The sequence below is a fragment of the Capra hircus genome, chromosome 2 (genome assembly GCF_001704415.2).
Source record: "Capra hircus breed San Clemente chromosome 2, ASM170441v1, whole genome shotgun sequence".
Classification (NCBI taxonomy): Eukaryota; Metazoa; Chordata; class Mammalia; order Artiodactyla; family Bovidae; genus Capra; species Capra hircus.
Window position 1 is genome coordinate 99,326,398 of NC_030809.1, and position 16,640 is coordinate 99,343,037.

The 16,640-nt window shown below is 33.8% G+C and overlaps 1 protein-coding gene across 15 annotated transcripts in view; it reads right to left on the reverse strand.

Annotated features, from left to right (window-relative positions):
- BAZ2B (bromodomain adjacent to zinc finger domain 2B) overlaps nt 1-16,640 on the reverse strand; it is a 329,956-nt gene that overhangs the window by 191,536 nt on the left and 121,780 nt on the right. Inside the window, exon 1 of one of the 15 annotated variants that reach the window (XM_018063494.1) lies at nt 4,504-4,905. The exons of the other annotated variants lie outside the window; for them this stretch is intronic. The gene's annotated coding sequence lies outside the window, so the exon portion shown is untranslated. Of the gene's footprint in view, nt 1-4,503; nt 4,906-16,640 lie in introns of those variants that run through there. 15 annotated transcript variants of the gene reach the window in all.

A 16,640-nucleotide genomic window follows, 5' to 3' on the forward strand; every position in this document is an offset into this window, starting at 1 on the left:
AGCTATTTATCAAATTCAACTCCCCAGAAAAGTCAATAAAGAGAAGGAAACAAAGATGGTTTCCATCAGACAAAATACATAAGTTAAAACTCATTCTTCATTAATCATAGTCCTCATATCCTTACTCCAATACCCAATGGCTCCAATACTTTGGCCACCTGATGTCAAAAGCCGACTCATTAGAAAAGACTCTGAAACTGGGAAAGATTGAAGGCAGGAGGAGAAGGGGATGACAGAGGATGAGATAGTTGGATGGCATCATCGACTCAATGGATGTGAGGTTGAGCAAACTCTGGGAGATAGTGAAGGACAGTGAAGCCTGGCATGCTGCAGTCCATTGTGTTGCAAAGAGTCAGACACAACTGAACAACCACAACAACGTACCCTTAACCTCTGAGGTTTTATAATTTACAAATGATCATACAGGCTTGGTTTGAGATTCCCAAGGTCACAGCGTACTAGGAACAGGGATAAAGATGATGATGATGAGAGCAGCTGTAAATTTCTAAGCACATATTAAGCACTGCACATGGGAATATGGGTTAGGAATGGAGACAGTATCTGTAATAGCGTACTGAAAGCTGTATAAGAATTCAAAAAAGACCAACAACTGATTTGACTCCATGATCAAGAATCTACAAACCCTATGTCTCAAGGGTATCATGATGCTACAATATAGAATAGATCATGCTTTCAAGACAACTCCTTGAGACCTAAATCAAATGTTTAAAAATTTGCAAAGTAAAGATACCTGTTTTTAACTTAAAAATAAGAAGCATGGGAAATATAATCTAAAGACCTACATTTGAATCCAGATGCATCACCTAATATTAATGTGTCAATCTCCTTCAGACTCAGTTTCTCCAAATGTAAAATGGAAATACAATTTACCTTGCAGCACAATGGTGAGAATCAATATATATAAAAGCACCCAGTACAACTCCTGAATATAGCAGCTACTGAAATATTCTGAAAACTTAACTATTTAGAATAATTTTGCTAAGATAAACAATTTTGTTACTTTTAAATGTTACTACTCTTTAGATGTTTAGATGTTACTCCAGTTTGTAAATATGTAAAGTAGAAAAAGCCAAAATTCATTTAAGTGTATAAAGAATGCTCTCATGTTCGTCATAAATCACCATCAATTCATTCTTTAGCCTCAATTTAGATGATAACTCCTCAGGAAAATCTTTCCACAATCTCCACTGGCATGTATCTATTAAACACATAATATCTACCATGTCTAAAACCAAACTCCTGATCTTCCACTGTATCACAAACTTGCTCCCTATGAAAACCATCCCCATCTCACAATTGATGGCAACACCATCCTTCTAGCAGTTCAGCAAAAAACCTTGGAGTCATCTTGCCTTCTCTTTTCCTCATATCCCACAAACAATCCATCAAAAAACGTTTTCGGTATTCCTTAAAAACATCCAGAATTTAACTACTACCAGCCTTATCTAAGCCACTATTTTCAATCAGATTACTCTAAGAGCCTTCTAGCTGGTGGTCAGTGCCTCCCTATAGTCCATTCTCAACATAGCAACTGGAGTGATCCTTTAAAAACATAAGCCAGATTTACTGAAAGCCCTGCAGTGGCTCTTTAAAGTCCCTATGGTGCTCTGTAAAGCCCCAATTATCTCTGTCATATCTGCCTACTCTGGTTTCTAGCTCACTCTACTTCAGTCACACTGGGCTTTGTTCATTACTCTGAACACACCAGGCATGCTTTTGCCTTGAGCCCTCTACTTGGAAGGCTCTTAAGATATCTGCATAATTAACTTCCTTGATCTTTGCTCAAACATCACCCTACCCATCACCACCACAGCATTCTTACCCTTTTTCTTTCCTCCATAACACCTGTCACCTTCAAACATGCTATATACTTATTATGCTTACTGTTGATTCCACCTCCAATACACGTTCCCCAAGAGCACAGACCTTTGCAAGTTTTATTTATGTTTATATCCCTAGAAAAGCACCCCGAAATATATATTAAATATATAAATAAAAGGAAACATTAGATATTTCTTTATGTCACCTTTAGTATCTTGAATTTATCCCTATTATATCAGTTATCACATTGTATTGTAATAGCCTGTTATATTTTTGCCCCTTCAACTCAACTAAACTGTAAGTTTCTTGAAACAAGGGACTTATTTTGCTTTCCATTACTATCAGAGAATTTCCTTATAGTGCTTGACAGTAAGGATTCTAACATTTGATAAACTGATGAAAAAAACTTGTCTAAATCAAAGTCTTTAGCACCTTTATTATGCGAAAAATATAAACCCAATGCTTAAAGGCATGACACTGAAGACTGAGTTCTTTATGGATTCTGTTAAGATTTTCTGGCCTTGCTCTGGAACTTATTAGCTGAAAGACATTGATGAAATCATTTAAATTCTCTAAAACTGTTTCTTTATCAGTAAAAATGGGGATAATGACAGTACCTATACCTCATGCAATTTTCTTGACTGTAAAATAATTTGATAATAGAATTCAGAATATGCTTCTCCAGAATACACTGCTCTGGCATTTTGACTGTTTTGAGTTAAGGCACTTGAAAAACTAGGAAATACAGAAAAACACTCTGACCTTCCTGCTTTTTCTTAAAGGCAGGAAATAAAAGTACTATATGAAAGATGTCCTTCCTATACCAGAAGGAAAGTAACACTCTCACCATCAAGGATGAAAAGTTGAGACTGAGAGAATTCTCAACAAACAGACCTTGTTAAAATAATTCTTATCTTCCTTTAGTCTCCCCACATAGTTTAGTTACTTTCCCACAACTGCCTCTCTTTGTTCAGCTTAACATGAAACCAGAATATTTCACCATTTCCTTGGTCTTCATTCCTTTTGCCGACTCTCATTTCACATAAAATTTGTATTATAATATTATGCTTTTTTCTCCTGTTGATCTATCTTACACCAATTTAATTCTCAGGCCCAGCAAAATAGAACTCTAAGAGGGTAAAGGTAAAAGTTTGCCTTTCCTACCATAAATTAGTCCAGTAGTTTGCACATATTAGGCGTTCAATAAGTGACATCTATTAGTTGTTATTACAAATTAAACAGACGCACTCCTGTAAGTCCTACTTCAATAACTTGACTAAGCTAGAATAGTCATTAAATATAATCTTCAGAATTTCCTTAGAATGCACCAATAACATAAATCACCAGGTTACTTAAAATATCTAAGATATGCATTTTGCAAAAAAAGGTACCTTAATTCTCTCAACAAAAGTTAATTACATTATTTCAAAATATTTTAAAACTAGTTCTGAATATTAGATTCTATGACCATTTTCAACAGTTGCCTTCAATGTTTAACAATTTCATAGTATTTTTTATATAATCAGGATACTTAATAATAAAGTTTAAAAATAAAACATCTTACTATTTAGATGAACTATGTACTTATAGGCCTATAAAATATACACACTTTCTTCCCTCTACTCTGAATAATCTCATTTCCAGAAATAAGACTTGAGAGAAAAAGATAAATAATTAAGTGTATTTGTGACTCTTCACTAAATCACCTCAAGGCTTTCCATTTCTCATTTCAGCCATGTATCCAACAATATGTATGTAGAATCCTCTGGTAATGTTATATTATGGATTTAACAAAAATAACAATTTTGTTGAAATTTAAAAGATAATTACATGGTATTTATTTTAAAGTTTACTTTCCACTATTTTACAATAGAAATAATTTTTCTATATTTCCTTGTGTACTATTTTCCTACTATATGCTCAGTCAGTTGTCTGTTTTATAAAATCTTATGGATAATCATTTGCTTTACAGTTTGTACTACCATAAAGAAAAAAAAACACATTTTACTTAGCACACATATGAACAGTAGCCAAGAAAACTGAGGTAAGCAGTTTAAATAATTGTCCCAAGAACACAGATGGAGTGACTGCCAGCTTTAGGATTAAAACTAAGCAGCTCATTATTCCCCGTCTTATATTCTGAGTACTTAATATTGTTTTTACATCACAAGAATCTCATAATAAATTTTAAAATAATTTAACTTAATAATTAAAACAATTGACAATAATTCTGACAATATATTTAAATAATTTATGAAATATATTAAGTAAAAATAAATTAGTTTATCCAAATATTCCCTAAAAAATTAATCTGATTTACTACATAAGTTGTTTTTTAAATTTTGCTTAGAGTGCCAAGAAAGTGACAGCTTAATATAATTTATCACTTCAATATCTTTTTTAAAAGCTAAATTCTTTATCCAAAATCTACAATAAGTACATGAGAAGGTTGGATTTAATACCAAACAAAAATACTTTTTCACTAAAAAAAAAAAATCCAAACTTAAAACAGTACTTTCTACTCTAATTATAAACTTCAACTTCAGGATATATTTACAACAGATATATCTACTGAAAGACAATGATAAAAAGTAAAGAAAGCAGCAAACACTATTGCTTTTACAGGAGAAAAAGACATACAGCATAACATTAACAGCTTACTGTGGAGAGTGGATTTAATCAGGAAGTAGCCATTATCCTTTCGATTCAGAGCAGTGACAGCACTCCAAAACAACAAGCCGTGATATTTTTCAGTTAAAAGGCATGAAAGAATACCTACTATTGTGTCCTAGCTTTGCTGACCCCAAAGGTCACCATATGTCTTTTATCAAAGGCTATCATGAAAACATAATCCAAGCAAGCATTTACAATGCTTTATTTGTTGAAACACCTAAAATCTACCTAACACAACCTCTCTCTCTCAGTTACTCACAAAACATGGCTGTCTTATTCAGAGATTAGCAATTATTGTAATGAGATACTGTCGGAGAGGGTCAAATAGTACTTCCTGCAGTTTACACATCTTGATTTCCTGGTAAACAAACTGAAAGGCAGGTGGAGCACTTAGATCACCAGTAAACGTGAAAGCTCACGTGACAAAACTAAGCCAGGTGAGGTTGATGTCTCAAATAATTTTTCTTTCCTTAATTTTAATTAGTGTCAAGACATAAAGAGTTCTATCTTTCTTCCTTTTTTAAAGGAGGGTTTATTCCTGACACGCGAAGGCACAGAGTTATAAGGAATGCTTGAGAAACAAACCTGTTTAAGCAGGTTTTAAAAATTACTGCTTGGCAGGTAAATTTAAAAACAAGGCAATGCTAGCTAATAAGGTTTTCTCTTTGAAAAAGAAACAAACAAACAAAAAAAAAGCTAGGATTAAGTGTTTTAAAACCTGCTAAATAAGTTTTTAAATTTCAACTCTTTCAACAAAAAAGATAAAGTTTCTGAGTTATAATTAAAGACAAGCTCTGGCAAAGTAAAACTATAATTCTTGTAGCAGTCCAAGGAAAAAATCTCAAGATATGAATCAAAACTTTACATAACTTGAAGCTATTTCCTGCATCACTTAAAATTCATATTTTAAAAAGAAAACAAAATCTAAAATATTTACCTGTAAGTATTTTAAAATATATGTAGTGAGCTTGAAATTTCTCTGTCCTTAGTTTTTTCCCTCAAATTACTTTTTCACTCTCTGAAATTTCTAGTGTAGTTAAATGAAGACTGACTTAAATTAAGGGTATAAAACAAACACACAATGCATCAAAATGATAAGCCAATTCACTAATTTAAGAATATGGAGAGTTTTTTTTTTTTATCTACAACATTTATGTTTAAAAATACTTTGTTCTAACGCCCTCCATCTGTGTCCTAACTATTGACACAGTATTGTTTAATTTTAATGCAAAGAGCCCTTAACAACTGTTTCACAGTAATATAATCAAGGTATTAAATTATATAACTTAAATCAGGGGTATATTTATTATATTTGCAAAATAAAACTTTAATGTATTGACAAATAGAAAACAAAACAAAGTGATAACAAAATCAATGACAACAATAAGAACACCCAAGAAGACGAAACTAATAATACAAAATATGAGAACAGGTCACATTACAAACATTTAATATATATCATTTGAAAGGAGTACACATTTAATACTGAACAACATTAATGCTAAACAGTGCTAAACTAATACTAAACAACAAGTTTCTAACCACCATCTTTACTATGATGAAGCATGAAACAAATACCAAATTTTCAGAAAATTACAACTAAGAAGTTAAAAGTTTCAGCTGAATTTTCTGGGCCAATTAAATAATTCAAATATCCTGTTAACTACCTGGAATGCAAAACATAGCCCTATTTCCTTCATAGATAATTTGAGATATATTAATAATTCTTACTAAATAGGAGCTTTGACTATGTAATTCATACATGGAAACAAAAAAAAATTTCAAATTAGAAACTTATTATTTCAACTATTTTAAAGACCCATGACTATTTTAGTTTCCCATAATGGTTTTTCCAGTGGTCATGTATGGATGTGAGAGTTGGACTATAAAGCAAGCTGAGTGCCAAAGAACTGATGCTTTTGAACTGTGGTGTTGGAGAAGACTCTTGAGAGTCCCTTGGACTGCAAGAAGATCCAACCTGTCCATCCTAAAGGAGATCAGTCCTGGGTGTTCATTGGAGGGACTGATGTTGAAGCTGAAACTCCAATACTTTGGCCACCTGATACGAAAACCTGACTCATTTGAAAAGACGCTGATGCTGGGAAAGATTGAGGGCAGGAGGAGAAGGGGACAACAGAGGATGAGATGGCTGGATGGCATCACCGACTCGATGGACATGGGTTTGGGTGAACTCCGGGAGCTGGTGATGGACAGGGAGGCCTGGAGTGCCCTGGTTCACGGGGTTGCAAAGAGTCAGACACGACTGAGCGACTGAACTGAATTGAATGGGTCAAATTTAAAAGATAAGGACTGGCGCTAGTCCAGGTTTGATGCAGGATACAGGATGCTTGGGGCTGGTGCACTGGGATGACCCAGAGGGATGGTATGGGGAGGGAGGTGGGAGGGGGGTTCAGGATGGGGAACATGTGTACACCCATGGCGGATTCATGTTGATGTATGGCGAAACCAATACAATATTGTAAAGTAAAAAATTTTTTTAAATGATAAAAACAAAAGGAAATTAAAATACGGAAGTAAAGAAAATAAATTTGAAATTTTGTTCCATTCAAAGCAGCTTTTATCAAATGTCAGGAAATTTTGGTGTTAACAGTTTATAATTCAGTTGAAAGGACAAGGACAAAAACCAGGGCAAACATGATACCCTTTGTGTTAGAAAAAGACCCCCTCCGAGCTACTGTGAGAAAAGGAAACCTTTTCCTCCTCTAGATATATTTCAACCTTACTTGTTCTTTCAGTCAGGCACTCTTTGTAGAGCACACTTGACACAAAGAGCTACACCTGGTAGCTCTGCACAGAGAAACATCTTCAGAAAGGATTCCCTTGCCCCTGGAAGGTCTAAGAAACCACAGAGGAGATTAGTCTTCCATGACTTAAAAAATCCATGCAAAATGAAAATGAAAGACAGGGAAGGGGACAAGAGCTCCTACTTTTACTCGCTTACATTCTACTGGCAATAAAGAAGCTTTCCATAATTATTTATATCCTATCTATTCTAAAAGAGGATGACTTACAGACATATGATGAATAAAACAGAATGCTTTCAAAAAACAAATTAATATGAAAAAAGGGAAGCAAGAAGGATGAAACACAAAGTAAAGCTGGAACACAAATGCCTGTCATAAGGTCTTGCACAATCTTCAGATGTGGGTAGCTCAGCTCTGAGCTTCCTAGCAATCAAAGTAAAGCAGGAAACAAGATCAAATTATAAAACTCTCACTGTGTAAAAACTTCACTTTACAAATAAGCACCAAGGCTTTTCCTAGTACTTAGAATCAAGAGAAACGTCTTCATACTTTTCAGTGATGCAACACAGGACAAAACAATAATTTTCTCAAGAGCATCTTTACAGAAATTGAACAAATTTCATGACACTCCTTTCAACCTTTCTTCAGGGCAAGCTGAAATCATAACACGATGAAAAGTTACCCAGAAAATGTGCCATCTTACTAGGAAGGTTTCTGCTATTTATCTAGGTAGAATCTTGAAAAAAAAAACCAACAATCCCCAAGATCTTTTGTTAAATTCACAGTCTGTTTTCGTATTTCAAATTCATATTTTATTTTCTAAATTCAGATTTATCTGCTGGATGACTACATAAAATGGACATGCTTGATGATGGTGGTTCTCCATCAAAAAGAAGACCTTAGTAGAAAGGTCTAGACACTTAGGGATCTCTCTTTAATTTAAAGCAGTTCCTTGGTTCCTCTTTAGTGACCTTCTATGATCCTGCTCAATTCAACAGCCTGGGCCCCAGTCTCTGACGACTTTTATTCCTCCTCAGTTTGGTATTTGTAACTGTGGTACAGAAATCTTACTTAGAGCTTCTAGATTCCTATTTTCTCAGTGAGTCTGCATCAATCTCAATTTATTACAGAACATGAATCTCTGTATAAATTTACAGCATTTACTTTTTCTATTATTGGTGGGGGAAGACTAAAATTAATATAAAAGCAATTTCATATTTCCCATTTTATTATACAAAATTAAACCAGTTCTACAATGGTAGCACCTCAATATATAGTATATCTGGACTGAATACTATTAAAATTTAACAAGGATACAAAAAGCACTGGGGTAAATAAGTAGGAGCAAATATATTCCATTACTTTGGGGTTGGTCTCTTCTCTGTCTTCCAAAGATGCCAAGGGTATGTGCTCTTACCTACCAGTTTGTTTATGCTGTTCCCATTGCTTCCTTACCACACTATCAGCTTAGATCGCATTCCTTACAGGACACCCTCTCACAGAGCTCAACTATCTGAGCCCAGAAAACCTTCTTTCTCCACAAGATTTAGCTATATATTACTCTCCAATTATTTTAGGGATCGCCCTTACTAAATTTTAAAATTTCTTGTTTTATATTACCCATTGTGAACAATAAAATGCAAATATTCTAAGTAAAAACTAACTTGGGTTGATACATTGAAAACTCCTGTACATATCTGTAACAGCTCATGCTTGTCCAATATAAAGAAGATTTATTAGAATTGCATCAAGTGAGCCCGACAGTCAATTTTTACTATATCGGCAATTTCTCCCAATGATATACAATCAACTCATAGTACATCAAAACTTTGGCTTTTCTATTTTCAAGCTTCACAATGGATTCTTAGTTGTGACAACTTTTGAGAACACTGCTAAAAACCAAATAGATTTTGTAAATCATTTTCAAACCTCAAAATCACTAAAATTAAATGACAGTTGTGTCCAGTACAGTTTGATCCATATTTGAACTCATATACATAACTGTGTAAGAGTCATGCAGTCTCTTCCCTGATTAAATAAACTCTTCCTATGTGGAGTCACTGAAATCTGTTATTTCTGAATTTCCTATTTTATGAAAATTTAAATCTAACTATAGAAATCTAAACATATACTTTTTGATACTGGAAAAGGTAGCAGTATGTACATTTGGCAAAACATGTACAACTTGCTTAGTATTTTTTTTTTTGCGATAAGAAAACCCATCCTAACATTAAAAATATGTTAGAAAGCATATGGTTAACATCATAATTAATTATCAGCTTAAGTCAATCAAGATATATTCATTTAAAAAGTTATAGGATAATTTAAATGGTTACATTATTAACTGCCTCACAATTGTTTATTTCAGGGAACAAAAGTAGGAAATATATCTATATTATAAACTGAAACGCTCTGAATAATTTTGACAACAAAAGGAAGAATATAATTCAATTTTCTTTCTTTTCCTAAAGAACAAACTGAGAAGAGTAAACTGGAAAGGGTAAAAAAAAATAGGTATATATATAGTTTTTTCATTTATTGTAACATAATAGGTACACACAGAGCCTGTAAAAATACAATATTCATTTTGCTGCAGAAGAACAGACATTGCATAACAATGAGATTTGCTAATGAAATCAACCATCAACCTGGAATACATATGTATTAAACCAGGACCTCAGTGTCATTTTCTTTTTGCATCGTTTGTTCTTGCTTTCATTTTTCTTGACCTTGTCAGTATTTCTGTCCTTTAGATTTTGGAACTTTGGTAAAGCAAAATGAAGACTATAGTATTATACCATATTGCTTTTTATTCATCACATTTAATTTTAATGTAAATTCCAATTGTTCTGCTTCCATCAGCACTGTTAACGTATCTTTGGGGAGAAGCAAAAATCAATGGATGCTACCAGAAAAAACAAAGGAGGTTTATTTCTGTACAAAATTATTGAAGCAGGTCTGAAGAAAACTTTTATCATTTACATACATTCCATATAAAAACTTTTATAGCAATATTAGTGCTTACTTAATAAGAAATAAGAAAATAATAATATATTTTAAAGTCACTTTGGTAATAATGTAGCTTTTCCAGTAGTTCCTACTACTGACAATTCTTAAGTGAAATAATAGAAGATTAATATAATAACCATGTATTTAGACAAAAATTGTAACCTTCCCCCCAAAAGCGTTCTGCTGTTCTAGTCTACAAAGTTAATTACCAATCTCCATTCATCAAAAATATGTAATTCTAAAATTTTCTTTAAAATTTAGAATTTAAATTTATGATTTAGTTACTAACATTTTCTATAAAAGCCCAAAAACTATGGAAATATTTTGACAGTATATGTCTAAAGAAAAGCATTAATGTCCCATTCATAGCTTTTGGAGCACAAGCTATTCAACTAAATGACTATCTCTCTTATTGTTTGTTCATTTATAGAAATCAGGTTTTCAATTCATATTTACTACAGATAAAATTAGCAGCCTAACCTGCTGTGGTATATAACTGCTACTAATTCATGACAATAATGGTTTTTAATTTAAAGCAGGACTTATACCAGCTAAAACATACTTTAGCCAAACAAAATTATTTCCATTTTAATTTTTATAATAACAATATCCTGCAAAATAACAAAAGTTAGTAAGTATAACCGTTCTACTAAAAAAGTAAACCAAACACATATTCCCTATTAAATTGCTGAAAGTTGCCATTGATAGTCTAATAATTCTCAATGCTAACCATTTTAAAAATACTGAACGATAATTTTAAACAAAGAACTACATAATCACAGAGCAATCATTAATCCACACACAAAGTATTTCCCTGAAAAAAAAAACCCACAAATTTCTATTAAAAATGGCGAAGTATAAATCAGGATGTAGAGAAACAGTTAAATAAATGTCTATGGCAATACTGAAAATCTACTTTCACTAAGGCAAACGATGTAATCCTAATAAAATGTGATGCTAGGCTTTGGAAAGTTATCAAGCTCATTGCTACTCCAACTGTGGTTCATAGACCAGCAACACAGAAACCACTTGTTAGAAATAATCTCAAGCACTAGTCCAGACCTGCTGAATCAGAATCTTATGCACATTAAAATTTAAGAAGCCATGATCTAGAAAATTCTTTAGCCTACCTAGCAATTTGTACATCAATTCTAATAACTTCTGATATTCTAATAATAAAAAATCTATATTAAAATTCAAAATATTTAGAAAATATACTATTTGTCATGTACAAAGCCCATTTTCCTAATATTTGCTTAATTATTTGAAGTTTCATATTGACATGGACTACAGATTTTTAATTTGTAGCAATACAAAATAATAAGTGGGCAGGAATCATATATTTTGCAAGATCTTAGAAAACATTAAATAAATGGATAAAAACTGAAGTATTATACATTCTTAGCAATTATTTTAAAATATTTATGGAAAAAATTCCTTTCTTAAATAAGATCTTGAAGAAGCCCTGTACAGTAAAAAAAAAAAATAAATAAAACAGCTGCTTCTTGGGATTCCCTGATGGCTCAGTTGGTAAAGAATCCGCCTGCAATGCAGGAGACCCTGGTTCAATCCCTGGGTTGGGAAGATCCGCTGGATAAGGGATAGGCTACCCACCCCAGTATTCTTGGGCTTCCCTTGTGGCTCAGCTGAAAAGAATCCACCCACAATATGGAAGACCTGGGTTCAATCCCTGGGTTGGGAAGATCCCCTGGAGAAGGGAAAGGCTACCCACTCCAGTATTCTGGCCTAGAGAATTCCATGGACTGTCGAGTCCATGGGGTCTCAAAGAGTCAGACATGACTGAGCAAATTTCACTTTCCTTGGGGCAGAGGAAGCACCCAGCAATAGGCAGGACATCTCAACAGAACCAACTTACACATTACTCAGAGTACAGTTTGAAAAACTGATTTAAGAGAATTACTTAAGGGTCTAAAAGTGAGCTGAGCAACTATTATGTTAATTACAAATAAACTTTACTATTCATCAAGGCAAGCTGTAAAGATCACTATATAGAAACCCTCTGTTTATTCTATACTGTTTTAAAGTAAGAATGCTAGATAAAATTACATAATTCAGCATTTTTTAATGATGAAAACTGATCTTTTCCCAATTAGGTCTAAATGGTGAACTTGGATTTAACTAATATGTTATTTTCAACTAAATTATTTTAGTTAATTGTTTGCCTATATTATACAGGACATTATGTTAAGTGCTATAAGGATAATACAGATGAATGGACAAAGTACTTATTCACAATGGAAACCTAAGACAAATACATGAAATACAGTATGTGCCATAAAAGCAATATAGGAGTAAAATTAACTGAGGATACTAGAAAAACTTCATAAAAATCTAACATCTTAAGTAGGCCATGAAAAGCATGTAGGATTTTTGAAAGGAAAAGATGGCTAGGTGGAGGAATTACGGGAAAAAAGCATCCTAAGTGTAGGGAAGGGCTTCCCTGGCAGCTCAGTGGTAAAGAATCTGCCTGCCAATGCAGAAGACACGCGTTCAATTCCCGATCCAGGGAGATACCAAGGAGAAAGACATGGCAACCCACTCCAGTATTCTTGCTTGGGAAATCCCATGGACAGAGGACCCTGATGGGCTATAGTCCCTGGGGTTGAAAAGGAGTCTAGCACGACTTAGCAACTAAACAACAACAACATAGCATTACAAAAGCTTTTAATATCTATGGTTTGATGAATTAAGCAATAATAAGTGAATAATCTAGTCTGGCTAGTATATTAGGCATATATAGAAAATAGCAGGAGATGTGGCTGAAAAGTTACTCTAGGACCTTATTAGAAACAATTGTGAATGTCACTTTAAGTGTTAAATTTCTTCAACACTGCCAAAGTAGCAAACTACTTGCATTAGAAATACTGACCTAGCAGTTTTAAGTAGGATGAGTTACAACAGAAAGATATTTCCAAGATGGATATTAGAATATTCAGTCTGTTGAAATAGTTTAGGCAAGAATAAGGGTCTGAACTAATATTGTGGCAGTAGAGTCAGAAATATGGAGATCTGGAAAATGGAACATGAATATGAAAGATAAGATCAATCAGTTCTTTTCTTACTCCTTGACTGATCAAACAACAAGAAACAAAAAAAGAGATGTAAATCTATTGGACTTCAAAGTAGATTCTACATGGATGAAATGTACATAGATGGAGTGGGAAGGCAAAACTTTAGGAAAATCCAAAGGCTGGGAAAAATGTAGACAAAGAAATCTCTTATCCACTTATTATGCACTTACAGTGTTAACTCATATAACCACTGTAGAAAAATATTAAGCAATACTTCATAAAATCAAAGCTGTAGGTAGTCCATGCCACGGCAATTCCACTTCCAGATATATAACCCAGAAAAATTCTCATACATAGGCATAGCAAGTCATATACAAAAGTATAAACTACACTATCATTTGTGTAGTGAAACTCTAGAATACAGAAGATCATCGTGTGTTTTTACAATGAAATGTAGTGAAGAGCCAACTCATTGGAAAAGACCCTGATGCTGGGAAAGACTGAGCACAGGAGGAGAAGGGGGCGACAGAGGATGAGATGGCTAGACAGCATCATCAACTCAAAGGACATGAGTTTGAGCAAACTCTGGGAGACAGCGAAGGACAGGGAAGCCTGGCACGCTGCAGCCCATGGGGTCACAAAGAGTCAGACGTGACTGAGTGACTGAACAACAAAATAGCAGTTAAAATAAATAAACTAGAGCTACACATGTTAACACAGATATGTACCTTTAATATACAGCTGCTTGAATGACGTAAAGATTTTCTTGGTTTGCTTAGTTCTATTTATCATTTTGGGGCTTCCCTGGTGGCTCAGAGGGTAAAGCGTCTGCCTGTAATGCGGGAGACCCGGGTTCGATTCCTGGGTCAGAAAGATCCCCTGGAGAAGGAAATGGCAATCCACTCCAGCACTCTTGCCTGGAAAATCCCATGGACGGAGGAGCCTGATAGGCTACAGTCCATGGGGTCGCAAAGAGTTGGACACGACTAAGCGACTTCAATTCCAAGAAAGAAGAAGATGGATATGTCTTATGAATGGTCAGTGAAACAAGTCTCTGGGTGACACAGAAGAGGATAAAAATAAAAAAGCATGAATAAAGTCTTAGGCATAGTAAGGAAGCAAACATTTTTTCCTGTGTTTATTTTTTACCAAGATTGACTTACTTTATAACTGGAAGTCTGTACTTTTTTTACAACCCTCAACAATTTTACCCACCTCCCACCTCTGGCAACCACTAATCTGTTCTTTGTATTGTATCTATGAGTCTAGACTTATGTTTGTGTTTTTTTAGATCCCATATGTAAGTGAGATCATAGAGTATTTGTCTTTCTCTGTCCTATTTCATTTAGCATAATACCCTTAAACCATCCACAATGCTGCAAAGGACAAGATTTCCCTCTTTTATGGCTGAAAAATACTCCATTTTATAAATATATAACACATTTTCCTTATTCATTCATTCATCAGTGGGCATTAGGCTGCTTCTATGTCTTGGCTGTTGTAAGTAATGCTGCAGAGAACATGGGGGTGCAAGGCAAACAATTTCTTTCTCAGAGATGGGTGGAAGAGTAGAAGAAAAAAGGATAATTTGTTAACTATTAATTTAAAATAACTATATATTTACAGAAAGTTGCCAAAATAGCACAGTGAGATCCCATATACTCATCACCCAGGTCCCACTAATAGTTACAACTTATATAATTAAATTGTCAATATTGAAACCAAGAAACTAACTACAGTGTATGTATAGTTCTAACTCATCTTATCCCAGGTGTAAATTCATGAAACCAGCACTGCAATCAAGATATAAACCTACTCCATCACCACAAAGATCTTCCTCATGCTACTCCTTTACAGTCACACCCACCATCCATAACCCCGTGTTACCACAAATACCACAAATTTGTTCTCAGTCTCTAGAACTTCATCTTACATAAATGGAGTTATTGAGTCGCCTTTTGAGATTGACTTTTTTTCACTAAGCTTAATGTCCTTTAGGATTTGTGTATCAACAGTTGAATTTTTTTTTTATTGCTGAGTAGTATCTATGGTATGGACACACCAACCTGTACAGGACACTTTGATAGTTTCCAACTTGGGCTATTATAAATAAAGCTTCAATGAACAACCAGGTACAGTCATTTTGCTGGGATAAATGCTCTGGAGTGCAGTTGCTGGGTCATGTATTAAGTATATATTTAGGTTTTTATTTTTGTTTCAAATAAACTGCCAAATATTTTTCCAGAGTGGTTTTACCATTTTACACTTCCCCTGACAATGAATAAGAAGCTCAATTTCTCCATATTCTTGCTGGTGGTTGACACTGTCACTAATCTTTATTTTAGTTGATCCGATAAGTGACTAATGATAGTTCATTTTTGCATTTCTCTGATGGATAACGTTGTTGAATATCTTTTCATATTCTCATTTGACATCTAGTTACCCTCTTTGGTGAAATATTCCTTCAGGTCTTTGGCCCAGTTTTCTAATTAGACTGTTGACATTTTTATTGTTGAGTTCTTAGAGTTTTTATATAACCTAGATGGGAGTCCTCTGTCAGATTTGTGATTTTTCAGTATTTTCTTTTAGTATATGTCTTATTTTTTCATTGTCATAATAGGTGTTTTGCAAACTAAACAGTTTTAATTTTTGTAAAGTCCAATTAACTAATTTTTAAGGGTTGTCCTTTTTGAGTCATGTGTAAGAATTCTTCACCAAGGTATAACTTACAGACTTCTCCTTACGTTTTCTTCTAAAAGTTTTACATTTATATCTATAATTATTCCAAACAGACTTTGAACTGGAAAAGAAGGAAACCAATAGATCTGTTTATCAGAAAGTTTTCAACTACTTAGTAGAGTTACCCATTTAAATTATGAAACACTTAAGATATAGATAAAGGTACAGGATATAGAGAGTGGAGTTTTACTTAATTGCTTTAAGTGCTTTGACAGAATTGTACATCAGTGTACCTCACTTAGCCAAGAAAAGCTTGAACGTATTCTTGGAGAACAGTATGTCTGTTCTAAACTTTTAAGAATGACTACTCACAGAAGGAAGGCTGTGCCAGGAAGAAATGATAGCACTGAACAAAAGCAAAACAGCTATACACACACTACCTGCTTTATGAAAGTATAAATGGTTTCAAAGTTGGCAAATACTAAGTATGTGAAATTTATGCAAAATTTAGACAGGAGACAGACTGTTGAAGATTTCACATGCCCTATAAATGAGATTAAATTTTATTCTGTACTAATGGGAAGCTGTAAAGAACAGTACTGAATAGGAACCTGGAACACTAGATCCATGAATCAATGTA